The 16349-nt window shown below is 42.3% G+C and overlaps 1 long non-coding RNA gene across 1 annotated transcript in view; it reads left to right on the forward strand.

The window, feature by feature from the left end:
- The first annotated feature begins 1814 nt into the window (after window positions 1–1814).
- LOC135981108 (uncharacterized) overlaps window positions 1815–16349 on the forward strand; it is a 75307-nt gene continuing 60772 nt past the window's right edge. Inside the window, exons 1-2 of the long non-coding RNA XR_010598070.1 lie at window positions 1815–1949; window positions 3287–3386. This is a non-coding gene — a long non-coding RNA (uncharacterized LOC135981108). The remainder of the gene's footprint in view (window positions 1950–3286; window positions 3387–16349) is intronic.

The following is a 16349-nucleotide window of genomic DNA, read 5'->3' on the forward strand; positions in this document are numbered from 1 at the left end:
AGATGTCTGTAGCCTGGTTCAAACCTTTCTGGAGTATCCAGAGTAGCCTTTACGAATGTATTAAATACTGTAAATCACTTGGAAATTGAGCTGGTCAGGCATTTTTCAATGAAATTTGTTGAAACAAACTTTTCACTGAAACATATTGGTTTTGACTAAACTTTCTCAGGTCTGGGGTAAGGGAAAGAGAGAGAGAATGTGTGTGTACACAGCCCAGAATAACCAATAGCTCAGTAACTACAGTGTTAGCCTAGGCTGTGGGAGATGCATGTTCAAATCCCTACCTTGAATCAGGCAAAGAAGGGACTTTAGCCTTGATTTCCTACATCCTAAGTGAGGGCTCTCAACCTTTCCAGACTACTGTAATCCTTTCAAGAGTCTGATTTGTCTTGAGTACCCCAAGTTTCACCTCACTTAAAAACTTCAGAATCAGACATAAAAATACAAAAGTGTCACAACACACACTTACTTACTCATTTTTACCACATAATTATAAAATAAATAATTAGAATATAAATATTGTACCTACAATTCGGTGTATAGTATATAGAGCAGTATAAACAAGTCATTGTCTATGAAGTTTTAGTTTGTACTGACTTCGCTAGTGCTTTTTATGTAGCCTGTTGTAAAAGTAGGCAAATATCTAGATGAGTTGAGGTGCCCCCTGGAAGACTTCTGAGTACTACCAGGGGTACATGCACCCCTGGTTGAGAACCACTAGCCTATTGCCCATACGGGGGTTGGGAATTCTCTCACACACATATATATGTACTTTTATTGTGGGGGGAAAAAAATCACTAAATGGAATTCTTGATTTACAGCCAGTCCTACATGGCAATCAATTAACTTGAAGTAAAAAAATTCTAGTGTAGACCAAATAGCTACAGTTGCTGACTAAAGTCAATAAGTGTTGAAGGTACTCAACACCTCATAGATGTAAGCTTCTCCATACCCAGATCTGCAATCCTATTTTCTAAGCTGTGCTTTTAGGAGAGACTGGCAATTGTGCGATAGTACTGATGTAGATCACGTCTACTGAGGTTTACAGGTACCTGTGCCACCACACTCATTTCCAATTGTGACCCACACCAAACTGGAACAGGATTCCCAAGAATCTTAAAAACATAGAATTCTAGAGCAGATTCCAATGTAAAAGTCTGCAGGTTCCTTGGATTAGAAGCAGCTGATTATTTTTACTCTCTGAGTCCTTGAAAGATAAAGACTATTGCCATTGTAGTACTGCACAATCTCCCTGATATTCAATTAAGGTGAGTCAATCACCCCAGAAGTTAATTGTTGAAAACTGCGGAGAGGTTGATTAGCATGAGCACTGAGAAACTGCCACTGTTCATTGCAATAAAAGGGGTATCCTTTAGTGCTACTGTTGCTTTCTACATGTTGCATCCTGTCTGAAGCCTGATTACAAAGCCTCCAGGATGTTGGCAGATGTAGTGTTGGAGCTTGATAGTCACTCTGGCAATAGGAGATGGACAAAAACCAGAGATATTTATCCAACCTTATTGAGAGGGTGGTTCAGATAAATGGGAATTGAATCCAAACTACCCCTGATTGAAGAAGTTTTGTAAAGCCATTCTGGTTTTGCCTATTATAATGTTTTCAGCCCTACTGAAAGCAAGGACTAGCAGTAATTTCATGAGGCACTTGATCATCTGAGTTTTTTTACCCAGTTTTTAAGACTAATAGAGTGCTAGGAGCCTAGAGCTGACCCTACAGCCTGGTCACTAAGGTACTAGCTATTTCCTCCTGGAGTGGACTTAATTGGGAGATGGGTGCTTAGTGGCAATTAGGCAGGAGGTGGGTGAGCTAATGAAAGCAATCAACTCATCAGCTGGGAACAGTTAAAGGACAGGAAGGCAGTACAAAGAAGAAGGCTGGTAGCAGCTAGGGGAGCTAGCATCTTAATCTGAGGAGAGCTTTCTCCAGAGTAGGTAAGGGGAAGTTTACTTCTAATTGTATGGTGCTGCACAAGGCTGTACTTGTGGTGGGGACCCAATAAATAACACACTGGTGTTTATCAGCTTGAAAGCACTGAGCCTCTTTTTGCTGGTGCAAAGGGTGGAGAAGGGAGCCTGTCATACAGACCCAAGAGGATGGTGCAGAGGAAACATTTGAATGTCTGAGACCAATGCCGTCTGCACTCACAAAGTTAGATGTTAGTAACTAAAGTACAATATTTTCCTGAAAGGAGGCATTCTCTCTAAATGCCATCTAGATTAGTGGAGATATACCTATCTCATAGAGTTGGAAGGGACCCCGAAAGGTTATTGAGTCCAGCCCCCTGCCTTCACTAGCAGGACCAAGTACTGATTTTGCCCTAGATCCCTAAGTGGCCCCCTCAAGGATTGAACTTACAACTCTGGGTTTAACAGGCCAATGCTCAAACCACTGAGCTATCCCTCCCCCCTGTATGCTGCAGCATGTAAGAAAAGTGGGTGAGGAAGAAACTGGGAAGGCTCCTTGAGCTTTTTAGGCATGTGGGAGGAAGTTGCAGCTAAGTAAATGTGTCATTAATATTTAATAAATATATCCCATCCATCTCATTATTGTTAGCTTCATGAAATGAAGCTAATCATAGCTCCGTATGCTTTGGCTGGCAAAATGCCCCCTTGCTCCTACTCATTCTGTTTATGAGTATATGACTGATACGATCTGGGGTGCAGCAAAATGTGATGTTCAGGAGAAACTCCTACCCCCTCTCCGCAATGAATAGTAAAAAGCCCATTAAGCCAGTTGTGACTTGAACATGAATTTATTGTCCGCTCTGAAGACTTTGCAGTTTGCATTGAGGTTTCCATGGGGAAGCAATGGCTGCATTTAGGAGTAACTTTCATACCACTACTTCTGCATGATAAAAGCATTTGGACAGCAGCTCACCACAGAGGTGCCTTTATCATGGCACTATGTAGGTCAATGGCTTGTTTTTGACAGTTGATGACTCGGGGTGGGGGGGGGGATATAAGACATCTCTGTGTTTGTATTTATGAGAGAAATTATTTATACATTCTAGAGCTTCTGTGTCTGTAGGGTTAAGGAAGTGGGCAAAGCATCCAATGTTGAAAGCATCCAAGCTGTAATGTTTGTTATCTCTTTTTCAGAGCTTGAGGTTCCCTTTGCATTTTAACTTATCTCCAAGTGTATTTATCAAGCCAGGCTTTTCTGAAAAGACAAACATAAGCTTTGTGTGTAGAGAGTCTAGTCAAAGACATAACAGGTATTAAAATAAGAAAGACATAAAATGATCAGACCCAATTTTGCTTGTATCTAGCATGGATTCTCAAGAGCAGACAAGATCCAAGAATCTACTCTGTGCAAGTGCCAGTGGACATCACAATTTCTGTATTACTCCGTGGCTCCATAAACGGCAGGTAGGAGACGGTGCTGCTGAGAAGGGAAGTGCATGCCACCAACCAAGAGCTTACTCAGATGGGGTTTCCATCACTTCCCTTGGGAGAAACTCTAATAGATGTTAACTCTTGGAACTTCTTTCTGATGTCCAGTGTCAACTATTCCTTTGTGTAATTTCTTATTTCTACAAGCTATACACCTTCAGAGCATCCTAACTACTTATTCGCCTTAACTGGAAATTATTCTCCTATAGACCGCTATTGAAGCCTATTCTAGCTCTTATTTGTCAAGTAAATTATTAAATCTCAACGATGGCAACTCCCGGTGTGATGTTGCATCCCATATGCTTTATGAAAATATGCTTATGAATGTGAATATGCTGTAACTGGAATATGCTTTATGCAAAAGGTCTCTTGTAGGGTATCATTACAAATCTTATAATCTACTGAATGTGTTCCATCCTATTTGTTTGCATGCAATATTTCTGTGTCTGGAGTTAGGAGAATAAGATATAAACTTGTATTACCGATGTAAACATATTAAGTGAAAACCATTAAGGGTGCTTCAGAATCAATGAACTATTAATGGCTCTGTTTACCTGCAAACCTTCCTACACTTCTCACCTGTCCTATCCTTTATAAAGTCCCTCTCAGAGATAGTCTGGCCTTAGGTAGGCGCACTGAATAGGAAGGGCATAATATCTCTTTTCTCCTCCTGCAGTGCAACCTATGTAAGCAGTTGTGGGCAAGGACTGCTTCCTCCTGACTTCCTCTTGTAGCCCATGGGGCTACCTTGCCTTTATTATATCAAGTTTATCAATATTATTATATTCAGCTATAATGTAAAGAACCTACAGGCCTGTATCCTGTGAGACATTAGCGTGAGCAGTTGGCTTGAGCCCTACAAACACTGGCACAGATAAACAGCCTAACTTTTGGGGAACTGGAAATAGAGTGGTGGGGGGGATTTTGTGCATAATGACATCAGCCAACCACAGAAACATGAGCTAACACCAGCTTTTGGAAAGAACATCCAATCCCAAGAGTTCATGGCAAGAAACTGATGTACATGATAATAAGTTGAGATCATTAATATTCTAACCTATAGAAGGAAACCTCAACATTAGGAAGGTGAGACAATACAAATAAGGAAGAGGAGAGAAACCTCTATTGAATATGTATTAGACGTGGTAATGTCAGTAATATATTATAAAAGTGGCATCCTAGGCTGGAGGCAGTAGGGGAGAGAGAGAGACGTAGCCCTTGGGAGGTTCCAGAATGATGGCCACTCATGAAGATGAGGATGGTAATGAAGAAGACAATGGCTAGCACTTCAGGTTGTCCTGCAAGAGATGGTGTGAGTACATGTATGTTCAAATGTACATTCAGTAGTGTGTCTCTCTACTTTACTGAGTTAGAATGTTTGTGACTTTGCTAAATGGATTAATAAACTATTTGTAAATATAGAAGAGTTCCTATAGTGTGAGTATTGTAATTGTAAACATCAGGGTTCCCAAATAATATGCAAAAACAACAGGAGTACTTGTGGCACAAGTACTCCTGTTTTTTGCAGATACAGGCTAACACGGCTGCTACTCTGAAACCAAATAATATGGTAATTTTAATAATACTGGGCTTGATCTTGGGAAAACAAACCTGTCAATCCTCAAAGTGATAACTGGAAATTCTTAAGTAATCAATATAAGTAATACATAATCTATAGATCAGGCTACACCCAGGGTGTACAGACTTTCCAAAAGCCTATGAAAATCGCTGGACCAGATCTGTTCCTTCCAGACTCAGGCTCAGTAGATCAGACAAATGGTTTGACTTGATTTCATTAGGACTCACTTTAGTGGGAGGAAACCAATGACAATAAATAAATAACTGATGGCACCTACAGTAATTGTACCATCTCTTCTTACTGAAGAATTGTCTGTTCCCAGAAACTTGGTGCGAAATAACACTTTATTATGTGAAGATGAGATCCATCTAATCTGCAAGAATAACAACTGCATAAGCCAATAAAAAACCCAGGCCATCTGGCCCTTCAGCACTACTTGCTGTATCTCCATTTGGTGTGATAAACTAAAAGCTGTTTTCTATGGGCACACTAAGGCCAACCATCTTTTCTGCAAAAATATCTGTTGTCTTAGCCATTCATTAGGTCAAAGAGGAATCGCTGATCTCATTTTTAGTTACTGTTCTGTGTCCCCCGCAGTTTCTTATGGCACCTCCACATGCTCATGCATAGAATCATGCCAAATTTGGTGCTTGCTTTCCACAGGGATTCACATGAAGGTAGTCTCCAGTTCTCTGTGAGGATTTGCAATCCAGAATTTCTCAAAACAGGCAAGTTCTGAGGTTGAAACCACCTTCATGTCCTGCTGCTCCTTTGCTATCCAGTGACTGCCACTTTCAGTTCCTCCAGGCTGCTGAAGCCTCATGTGCTCTGACTCCACCGCCTCCATGGACCCAATCCAAGGAAGGAGTATCTCTTTTCCTACTGTTCTAAGCTGTTTAGGATGGGCCTACAAAACAATTTTACACACGTTCCTAACTTGTCCAGTTTCTGTCTGTCCATTGTGTCACATCTCTATGTGTAGAACAAACATTAGGATTTTGGGATGAATCAGTGAAATGACTCCTTGTGCCTGACCTCCAAATTTAATGATCTCATTTGGTTCAGAAATCTTTGGGCTGCCACCAGCTTCCTTTGCATAGAAGAAGTGGAGTCCAATTGCTCCTCCTTAAAAGGATAATGCTTTAAATAACTTGGACGGCTGGGGCTTCTAGACTCTTGATGACTGTGGGAGAGTTTGAGTTTTCCTTTCTCGTTCCCCATTTGTTTGAGTATCTAGTGGAAAAAATTCAAATAACTAATACACTGAAGAAAATCACATCAAAAAGATGCTGGATCCATCAAGTTAACTATTGATCATGGGATATTTGTCCAGCTCTGAGAATTTCCAGCATTGGGCTGAGCTAAACTGTTTTGCATCACATGTACCAAATACCACACATAGCCCTGAATTATTTTTCCCATTTTTATTAAAGTTTGAATATAATTCAAATAAGAATCGTACAAGTATATTAGAAGGCAGAATTAGTGGCAGTAATCCATCGTTAATTTCTGATTATTAGAAGTCCAAGTATCTGTCACCTAAAACTACCAAACAGACTTTGGGATATTTAACAAAAGTTTCAGACTCTGTTTATAGTATATGACTAGCAGACTCACCCCTCTTTTAATGGCAGCTTTAAAGCCCCAGTTTGACAGATGGGCAGAGAACGATGAATGCAGCAAATTCTGAACCTGTTGGAAAAGAGTTCCTCTGACCTCATTTTATTTTATTAGGTTTGTTAGATGTAGAGAAAACCCTTCAAGTACAGGTTCGTAACTTGCCTTCCTCCATTCTGAGAGATTGCGGTCAGTGGGAGATTTTGAACCTGGTTGCATTTAGTTCCAGCTAAAAGACCATCTGTGCTCTAGATTGCCTTCAAAATAAAATATTGCGCTCTAACATCCACCTCTCAATCTACCCCTACCCACTCTGAGATGGGAGGAAAGAGAAAATGGTGTGCCAATGAACCATCTGCTCATTTTTCTTGTAAAATGTGTGGTCTATTTCCCTAGATAGATTATCAGACCCTTACTGAAAGCTACTAATCTGAAACTCTTCTCTTTACTAAAATTGAATTTCCAGTACATCACTCCCCTATTTCATGTAAACCTGGCTCTCTCTATGGATGTGCAGCTGTCTCTATGTATTTTGAACACGGCCCAAAATATGTAGGATGGTGGAAATGTCAGAACATCAATTTTAAACCACACGAAGAAATGTGCATGTGGTGGGATATCGGCATTTGTACTTTTTGAGCTTGCCACCCTTCTAATTTGGTATTTGTGGGTGAGGTGTTTTATTTCTTTTGGATTTGCATGAGTTTTTATTATTGAGCATTATTTGGCCATACTTGCAATGAACAAATCAGACCATCAGATGTTTATACATGTACCCTCACTGAAATCTTACATTTTTGACAATACATGAATGGACATGCTAGGAAACAAGATAGAACAGACCTGCTATATAGAAAGCATGTTTGAGAAAGCATGCTCTTACAGTCCATGTTCTTAGAAAATCTGGAGGAAAAAAAACAATTACATTTTTATATTGGAAATTGGTCAATATAACTCTTTCCCTGTGTACCATATGTAGGATGATGTCTTAAAAACCAGCCATTTTTAAGGCGCTCTTGCACTATGGACATTGAACCTGTGTTCACTTAAACCAAGGGCAAAACTCCCATTGCCATCTGTGATAGTAGGTTTGGGACTGTTAGCGGTAAGAGGTTCTGGATAAGCGTGTACAAACCTCTTTATCTCCCAAGTCAGAAAATGTTCTACTGATAAAGTAAGTCAGAAGGAAATTATTGAAAACTCAAAAGAATTATTTTCCTCATGAGCTATTGAATCACCTATATAATGAAAGGTGAAAATTAAGTGTTTAATTTTCCTGCTGATTAATGGGAGTCAAGCTAGCTGCCAAAAATTTACAGAACTCCAGAGAACTTGGAATTAACTTTTGGTTTAAGATGAATGCACCAAATTCTGAACCTGTTGTATGTACAGGATAGCTCTGCACTGGTCTGCCCATTTCTGAGGGTCAAAGAATGGATGAGAGAGGAGGGGAGAGAAGTGGCTCTATATAGCTCCCATACTTAGGACCTGGAGAACTGATGAAGTTGCTGGGATTGCTCCTGTAATCTTACCCCTCTGTAAGATTTATTCTGGACAGGGTGTCTTCTTTTGCTTGGCAACTTCTAAATGGTTTGTCCAGGGTTAATTCTAAGTCTTTCAGGTAGGGTGTGTGTGTGTTTCTCTCTCTCTGTCTCTCTGTCTCCTCTGTGGTTTCACCTCCTTTTTGTACTCTGTTTTAAAAACATCTCTCTGTCTTGTACATGGAGTGCAGTACTCAAATTTCTGTACTAGTTTCATAATTAGCCTCCCCTTTAAAACTGAAACATCAAATGCCTCAGAGCCAGCTATTGTCAAAAGTAGCCTTATTTCTGACTGTCATCTTCTTTGCTGGCACCCAATGAAATGCAGAGTCAAGTGCTCACTAAACCTTCTTCAGTTTTCCACATTTCCTGAATTTCAGCTCCAGTGTGGCTTTTTAACTGTTCTGATAAACAGATATAATCTTGGTTCCTTTTTACTCTTGGTATCATGTGATGTCAGTGGTCACTCAGTGCTTGCAGGAGCTCTGCTTTATTTGGTTTCTGATTCCAACTGGCTTTCATAATGATGGTGCCCTGTCCAGACTCTGGCTGCGAAGCACAGCCCTTAAAGGAACAGCGCCCAATACTCATAGCCATTGCTCCCCTTTGCCCATGTTCCCATGTATGCTAGAGCTAGGGTGACCAGATGCCAAAGATGAAATATCGGGACGCCAGGGGGGCGGAGCAAAAAAAAAAAAAAAGGCCACCAGAGTGTGCCCCCGCCCCGCTGCAACCCTCTGCAGCCGCTGGCTGGGCCCCCAGCTCTGCAATCAGAGATGCAGCGCTCGGCTGCTCCTCTGCCCTAAAAGCCAGCCTCCCTCCCGGCACGGGCTTGTCCCGCCTCCGCACACAAAGGCTGGTGCAGGAGGCAAAGTCCCGGGGGGGGGTGGGGCCGGGAAGGCCGCAGGAGCCGGGGACAGCGAGAACCCACCCAGGGCCGGGAGAGCCCCGCAAAGGAGTCACAGCCCCCCCCCCCCCCTTCCCCACCCTGTAGCTGCCATAAGTTCCAGTGAACAAACTGGAGCGCTCCCCCCCCTTGGTGTGTGTGGGACTGCCGAGCCAAGCCGCTTCCTTCTTCCCCCGCCGCCTCCGCTCCACTCATGGGCGGGAGGTTTTGGGTTACAGCGCCCGCACCCCAGGCCCCCAACAGCTGCCGTGCTAAGAGAGAGGCGCGGACTCGAAGCAACTGCCCGACACTCCTCCCTCCATCCCCCCTCCACACATCCCTCCTCCGCTGGCCTCCAGGCGCAGCTGCTGCACCGCACCACCTTCTTAATCTTCATGGCAGCCGCGTCACACACGCTGATGTCCAGCCTCCCTCCAGCGCTTGCGCCGCCACCATACAGCTGATCAGCACGCAAGCGGCATGCGTGGGGAAGAGGTAGGGCCAGGGCGGGGATTTGGGGAGCTATCCAATGGGAAAGGAGGGGGCGGGGGGGGGGTGCGAGCCAGAGCGGAGGGCAAAAATTGCTTCTTTGTCCAGTGTCCCGACCAAACCTCGGTCGGGATGCGGGACAAACAAGTAAATATCGGGACAGTCCCAATAAAATCGGGACGTCTGGTCACCCTAGCTAGAGCAAGGGTGAAGCCTCTGCCTCTGGGCCTGCTGCTCTGGGGGTGGTATCCTCTCCTGGATCCTCTAGAGCTCAGCTAAGTGCAGAACACTGTCTGGGCTGTGCACCCACAGAGTGCTAGGGCCATGTCTTAGCTTTTGTTGCCACCTCCCTTGCTGAAAGGGAAACTCCACTCATGTTCACCTCAACTACCCATTTTTCCATCTCTCACATGCACACCTTGACTCTATTGCCCTCTGTGCACAGTTCAACCTTCCTGAGCTCATGCACAAGGCCCTTGCCCACAGCCAGTCCTTTGCTTAGACCCATTTCTGCCATGCTACCGTCAGGAAACCTAGCTGATGTGTATATGAATTTATATTTTTACAAACTATATGGGCATTAAATGAATGCTCTTATAACATTTTCAATAGACTCTAAAATAGACCAATTGATGCTCCAAGGGGATGATCCAGTGGTTAGGGCACTAGCCTAGCCCTTGGGAAACCTGGATTAAATTCCCTGCTTTCCCACAGACTTCCTGTGTGACCTTCAGCAAATCACTTAGTCTTTCTGTGCCTCAGTTTCCATCTGTAAAATGGGGATCATAATATTTGCCTCCCGTATAAAGGTGTTGTGAAGATTATGAAACACTTTGAGCGCTACTGATGGAAAATGCTATGTAAGAACGAGGTATTATTACTATATATACACTATTAAATTCCCTTGATGTCTCTTATTCTGGTCCTCTGTTTGAGCATTGTCTACACTTTCCCCAGCTGTAGGTTAAGGAAAGCGAATGGGGAATGGTATTTGTTTCATCCAGGATCTCATCTCTACCTGAACAAATCTTGTTTTGATCTTTAAATGCAGGTGACTTGTTTACATTCAACAAGCTGAGATTGAGAGGGTTTCAACTGTTGACAGAGCTATTGATAAAATAGGCAGCCTTCACTGAGGAAAAAAGTAATTGTAGCAGAGGTAAACTGACCTATTCAGGCTAGTGCTTTTGTGATTCCAGCTTTCTGAATTGGCTCAGTGATTTCATCAAAAGTAAGTCATCAAGGGAGAGTCTCATGTTGTGCTTTGTTTGTTCAGGATCCAGGTGCAGCACATGTTTGTAATGTGAAAGTGCTGATATTGTACAATTTCTGCAGCATAGGTAAAATCTATCACAACACAGACCTCACCCTCTACCTCATTTTTCTTTCTGCAAGTCAGTAAGGTGCCTTTCTCCCCAGTTTAATATTCCTGAAAGAGCTGACTCTAAAGGTGTCACGTAGCATGGAACATACTGTTAGATAAGCATTCAAATTCTGCTTCATAGATATTAATGAATTTCATATTATTTTTCTGCTATGTTGATAAACACCCGCCATAAATCATGTCTCACTCAACTGTTTTTAGGAAATATTTTCATTGTAATGTGGAAGATACAATGATTATCCCCTAATAGTTCAGCAATATCTGCTGGGATTTCCCTCCACTCCCGCTCTCCCCCCCCCCCCCCCCGAATTTTCCCAACTCCCTCCCCAGTGGTCGGTTGATAATTTAGTCGGTTGGAAATTTGAATTAAAATTGAAACATTAATACACACTTTAAAAGCATATGCAATATATGCAAAAATACTTGTACCTGAGAATGCATAATGGGTTCCTCATACAGCTGTTATTTATCACAGTGTCGACACATTTGTTTTGGCTATATTGGCCTTCCTAATAATTACAAATTCTGATTTGTAAGCAAGGTCTGAATGAGCTCTCCCCTGACAGCTAGTTATGAGCCAGGGGGTGGGGAGGAAAAGCTTTAGGACCAGACTGTATTTACATGAACACATCTACTCTGCCTAAGTATCCAGCAGACAGAGCTTTGATGCCCACGTGATCCATTTTGGCTGCTGCTGGGTTACAAATCACTTTAGTTTTGAAAGTGGGGGTCATGAAATGTTGTTATCCTTGTTGTATGAGCAAAGAGCAGCAGAACTGTACTTAGCCTGCCTGAATGAGGGGGTCTCTCTTGGTGTGTAATTTGTGCTAGGGCTTGCCAGGGGCGGCACCTCTAGGCTTGGCAGTTTATAGCCCTGGGACTCTGGGCTTGTCACATCAGTTATTAAAGTAATAAACTTGCTTGAGCCCTGGCACCTCTTTCATTACAAATTAAGCACTGGTCACCCTCAACTGAACTGCACTCGCTAAGCAGGAGGTTTGGATGCCATATTCTAGTGAAGAGAGAGAGGGTGGGGCACAGGTGTTTTTCTTGGTGAGGTGGGCTCTGCCTAACAGTCGCAGGCACTATTTGACCTGTCCCTCTCTCCTGTTTAGAGATCGAGCTGATTAGGCTCCATAGAGAGTCTTTTGGTTTAAGTGACCACTAGAGCTGAAATCACTGATCATCAGGTCTAAGTGCTTAGATGTGCTGTGGGACAGTGTTTCTGTGGAAGAGATAGTCCAGCCTGCACCAGCAGTGAGGTTCCCCCATTGAGAGCTGAAATCACTGAGCTGGGAGGACTTGCAGAAGTCACAGTGGCAGGTGACGGTACAGGGCCATTCGGGATGGAGTGGTGGAGTGAACAGTGGCACAATGAACAGCAGCAGCCAAAGCATTTGTTTGTTGGACTATGTTTTAGTGATTTCACTCCAGAATGCTAGATTTGTGAGTGGGAAATTTATATAAATATGTTTCCTAGTAGGCCAAGATTTTTAAAATGCATTATTTGCCAAGGTCGTTCTCTCACATCATCGCTATCTCGAGAGGTCATTATCTTGGAGCGTTTCTGTACTAAACTTTATTATAATTAATTTTTATGTAAGAACAGCTATATTGGATCTAATCAAAGGTCCATCTACCCCAGTATTCTGTCTTCTGACAGTGGCCAATGCCAGGTGCTTTCAGAGGGAATGAACAGAACAGGGAATCAAGTTATCTGTCCCCCTGTCATCCACTCCCAGCTTCTGGGAAACTGGGCTAGGGACACTCAGCATGGAGTTGCATCCCTGCCCATCCTGGCTAATGGCCATTGATGGAGATAAGTTCATGGAGGTTATCTATTTCTTTTTTGAACCCTGTTATAATTTTGGCCTTCATAACATCCCTGGCAAAAAGTTCCACAGGTGATTGTGTACTGTGCGAAGAAATACCTCCTTTTGTTTGTTTTAAACTTGCTGCCTATTAGTTTCATTGGGTGACTCATGGTTCTTGTGTTAAGTGAAGGGGTAAATAACACTTGCTTATTCATTTTCTCCACACCAGTCAAGATTTTATAGGCCTCTATCATATCCCCTCTTAGTCGTCTCTTTTCCAAGCTGAAAGTCCCAGTCTTTTTAATCTCTCCTCATATGGAATCTGTTCCACACCCCTAATCATTTTTGTTGCCCTTCTCTGTTCCTTTTCCAATTCCTCTCATTCTCATATATATATATACACACATACACCTCTAACTCGATATAACGCTGTCCTCTTACCGCATTATAGGTGAAACTGTGTTATATTGAACTTGCTTTGATCCACCGGAGTGCGCAGCCCCACCCCTCCGGAGCACTGCTTTACTGTGTTCAATCTGAATTCGTGTTATATTGGGTAGCATTATATCGAGGTAGAGGGATGCGCGTGTGTGTGTGTATGTATGTGTATATATTAATAATTTTGAGATGGGGTGACCAGAACTGCATGCGGTATTCAAGATGTGGACATATCGTGGATTTATATCGTAAAAGTGGAGGAGTTTGGTTTGCCAGACTGATCAGCCAAGCCAATACTGACAACCTACATGAAAAGGCTGCAAAACACCATGCCTCTGGACTGCATCACCATGCAGAAAGCCTTATAAGCCAGTGACTGTCAAAGACAATTTTAGAAGCACTTAATGAGGCTGTTAACAATGCTGGGGACACAACTCAGTTTATGTGAACCAACATGGCTGTTGCATCATACTTTCTATTTAAGCAAGAGATACCACACACTAAAAACTGGAGGCCAATGTTAAATGCATTGTCACTTGTTAATCCTGAAGTTGGACACTGGTTCCGAACAAGACTGGCAAATGCTCGCTATTTTTCTGCAAAAGACTCAGCTGACTGTCTAGAAGCAAGTGATGCAACAGTGAAAGACAGCAGTTGAAAAAGTTAAGAATTCTCTCACCATATTCAAAAAATGTGCATACATGGCTGATGAATGCACCAATACAAATAGGGATCAAGTATTAAGTCATAGTGTACGTTATCTTGATGTTGTGGTAGGCCAGTAGATGCATTCTAAATGTTCAGGTTATAGGAGTGGAAGCTTTGCTCAGAGAAAAGTGTAACCCTAATCTCTCCTATACACATGGCAGAGGCTATCTACTCCAGCTAGCCCTAGTACAACCTGCAGAATCTTCAAAAGACATTAAAAGCCATAAATGTAATGGCTTTGTTATACTCTTCAGCAAGAGGCCAAAAGGACTGAACATCTTGGAAATAAATAGAAGGTACACTTGGACTGATGTTCAAATTAGTCCAACCTGGGAAAAACTGCTGGTTTTCTCATAAGCAATCCTTGGCTGTTGTCTTAAAATTACTGCAATCATTATTACTGGCTTTGGAAAGTATCTATCAAGCTAGCACAGAACATGCAAGCAATGCTTTAAAATCAAAGAAAGGCTTTGAAGTCCCAAAGGTTTTGAGATATAAATGAGGATGGCATGTGGGAGACAGTGAGGAAAAAAATGGTTATCCAAACTAAGTCTTCTCCATAGGCCTGGCTGCCTCTAGGGCTTCTGTCCCTGAAGATGTTTGTCTGTCTCAAACTTCGTTTCTCGTCCCAGAGGGCTATTCCCACCTTTCTTATATTAATGGTAGAATCTAACAAGTCCCTCTGCTTAGGTGGGTCATTAGTAATTAACATGCAGCTCTGCTGGGTCCTAACACTGGTTAACAAGGAGGGGCAGCAGGGGAAAAAGTGCATGAGTGAGGGTTGGGAGGAGGAAATGAATTAAAAATGTTATTGATTTGAGTTACCCTTGGTATATTTCAAGGGTCCAGTTAAATTTGTTTTAAACCAAGTAAATGGTCAGAGGCAATGTTTCTCTTTCCAAATGAAATACGGGTCTTCAATATGACTGAGAATTCATTATCTAAAGATGAAAAGCCTGACCTTGCATTGTTACAGTACCATGTTAAATCCCTGGCACATGCATCTGTGTCCAGAAAGGATTGTGACAATGTGGTTGTATTTGTTAGAATAGAAAATCCTTGACTTGGAGGTTTGTAGGAGGTGAAGTTAAATATTCATTTGTCTCATATATTTAAATAAAAGAATGTTCTGCTTCTCTTGCTATTCTCCTGTAACTTTATTTAATATGCTTTCACTAGAGGCGGGTGAGTTAATCAAAGTTCTAGCCTGGCTTTAATCCAAACCTGTCCCATGATCTGGCTCTACTTCTTGTCCCTGACTTATCACTGTTCAGGGACAGGAAAAACAGAGCTAGAAAAATATTCCGTCATTATGGTGCTAGTCCATAGACTATAACTGTAGTCATGCATCACACACAAAACAGACCTGTCCTGGAAGGTCCCACAGCCATCCCAGGTTGTCTTATCAAACTTGCAGCTGTGCTTGCTTCTCCCCAGTGGCTTGCATTGCTACAGCTGAATGTTCTCTGAAGTTCTGACTTCACTTGGCTGTACTGAAGTTTTTTAGCTGGCCAGATCTTTTATGTTAACTACCTCATTTTTTCAAGAGGGGCTTTAGTTACTCCCAAGCAGTCCCCATTCTTGTTACGTCCCCATGTTCCATACATCTATCTACCATTACATACAGCTTGGAATATCTCAGACAGTAACCCCCATCTCAGTTCTGCAGTGATGATTCTATGATGTATTCTCACCATACACATGACAGCAAAAACCCCTCATTACTCCTCCTAAGAGCTATTGAAGAGTTCTTCTGGGTACAAAAAACACACGACTAAAGCAACCACTTTTCAACAGAGAACTTGGTTCCCAAAGTAGCTTTCTACCTTTAAAAAATATTAGAGATTGATCAACAGGTGGCAGCTCCTTTTTTGTAATCTTTGAATGTAGATGTGCACAGGGGGATTAATCACTTTACCTATCTTTCAGATCAAAGTAGATATTACTGGGTTCTGAATTGTCTTAATTCTTGAAAGTGACATCCCACTATGTATCAAGGGATTTATAAGTCCCTAATCACCTTTATATCTGGGCGCCTCACAATCATTCATGGATTTAATCCTCTCAGCACCTTTCTGAGGTGTAGGAGGGGGAGAGCACTCCCACCCCACAACAGCCAATAACTCAATGGTTAGGACACTCACCTGACATAGGGGAGAACCAAGTTCAAGTCTCCGATTTGGAATAGGGATTTGAACTTGGGTGTCTCACATGTCAGCCTATTGGCTAGGATGATCACCTATTAGCTGTTCTGAGGTGGGTTGGTTTTTTTTTTTTCTCTTGTGAAATTGCAAAAAGGGCTCTTTGTTCCATTCTAGGACAAAAACAAATTTCAAAACCTCCTTTATTTTTTTGTGAAACAGAATTCTTGTTTTCCAGCCAGTCCTACTCCAGAGTTCCTGGAAGACTTTTAGATTACACTAGACATACTAGATTTTTAGTTTATAAAGTGGTGGTAATCCCAACTCTCCTCTATGGCTGAG

This window comes from Chrysemys picta, chromosome 2 (assembly GCF_011386835.1).
Source record: "Chrysemys picta bellii isolate R12L10 chromosome 2, ASM1138683v2, whole genome shotgun sequence".
Classification (NCBI taxonomy): Eukaryota; Metazoa; Chordata; order Testudines; family Emydidae; genus Chrysemys; species Chrysemys picta.